At 49.6% G+C, this 1537-nt stretch overlaps 1 pseudogene; it reads left to right on the forward strand.

The window, feature by feature from the left end:
* Positions 1-139, forward strand: LOC125517765 (annotated as a pseudogene).
* The last annotated feature ends 1398 nt before the right edge of the window (positions 140-1537 follow it).

Genomic DNA, 1537 nt, shown 5'->3' on the forward strand with positions numbered 1-1537 from the left:
AAGGTGGATGAGGACGACATCGTCTCTCATATCTTGGCTGGACTCGAAGAAGACTTCGATCCGGTGGTGTCCGCCATGTGCTCACAGGTGGAGCCGGTCACCGTTGCCGAGCTGTTCTCGCAGCTGCTCAGCTTCGAGATGAGGCTGAGTCTTCGCGGTGGAGGATCACAGTCCTCCGCCAATACCGCCACCCGAGGCCGCAAACCTGGCGGCGGCGGAGGTGACCACGGCCGCAGACAAGGCGGCAACGGTGGTGACCGCGGCGGGCGCGGCTACTCCAGATCAGGAGGGCGCGGCGGCGGCAACAGCAACAACGGAGGCAACTTCAACAACAATCACGCCTCCGCTCCCAGGGTCCAATGCCAGATCTGTGGCAAGATGGGCCACCCAGCCTGGAAGTGCTAGAAACACTACGACGAATCCTACCAAGGTGTGGATGAGAAGTCGGCCAACCTTGCTGCACCGCAGTACGGGGTGGACACCAACTGTTACTTGGACAGTGGTGCCACCGACCACATCACGGGAGACTTGGAGAAGCTGACCGTACGCGACCGCTACACCGGCAATGAACAGATTCACACCGCGAGTGGTTCGGGTATGGTTATTAAACATGTTGGTCATTCAGCTATTCGCACTCAAGATCGTGATCTACATCTAAACAACATTCTCCACGTACCCGAAGCAAACAAAAGTCTAATATCTGCTAGTCGTCTTGCTGTTGACAACGACTCCTTTGTTGAAATTCATCCCTATTCTTTTTTTGTAAAGGATCGGGGAATGAGGAGGGTGCTTCTCAAAGGCAGGGGTAGAAGAGGTCTATACCCTGTCAAACACACGGGACAAGGCGCCAAGAAGCAAGCGCTCAGTGTCACTCCCTCCTCGGATAGGTGGCACCGGCGCCTAGGACATCCTTCGTCTACCATCGTTATCAAAATAATTAGTCAGAATAAGCTCCCGTGTGTCAAGCTGTTGAACAGCGATTTTATTTGTGATTCTTTTCAAAAAGGCAAAAGCCATCAGCTGCCTTATCCAAAATCAATAAGTGAATCGAAGTTTCCTTTGGAACTCATTTTCTCTGATGTATGGGGACCTGCTATTGAATCTGTAGGTAGAAAAAAAAATACTATGTGAGCTTCATAGATGACTTCAGTAAGTTCACATGGATCTACCTAATCAAACATAAGTCTGAAGTTTTTCAGAAATTTCATGACTTTCAGAATCTTGTTGAGACAATTTGATCGCAAAATTCTTGCCCTTCAGACTGACTAGGGGGGGGGGGGAGAATATGTTAAGTTAAATTCCTTTTTCACTCGGATTGGTATATCACACCATGTCTCCTGTCCCCATGCTCACCAGCAAAATGGATCAGCTGAGCGAAAACATCGACACATAGTCGAAGTTGGACTCTCCCTTCTAGCTCAAGCATCTATGCCTCTAAAGTTTTGGGATGAGGCCTTCATTGCGGCCACATATCTTATTAACAGGCTTCCCAGCAAAGTCATCAACTTTGAAACACCCCTCGAAAAATTGTCTCATG

Source organism: Triticum urartu, chromosome 6 (assembly GCF_003073215.2).
Source record: "Triticum urartu cultivar G1812 chromosome 6, Tu2.1, whole genome shotgun sequence".
Classification (NCBI taxonomy): domain Eukaryota; kingdom Viridiplantae; phylum Streptophyta; class Magnoliopsida; order Poales; family Poaceae; genus Triticum; species Triticum urartu.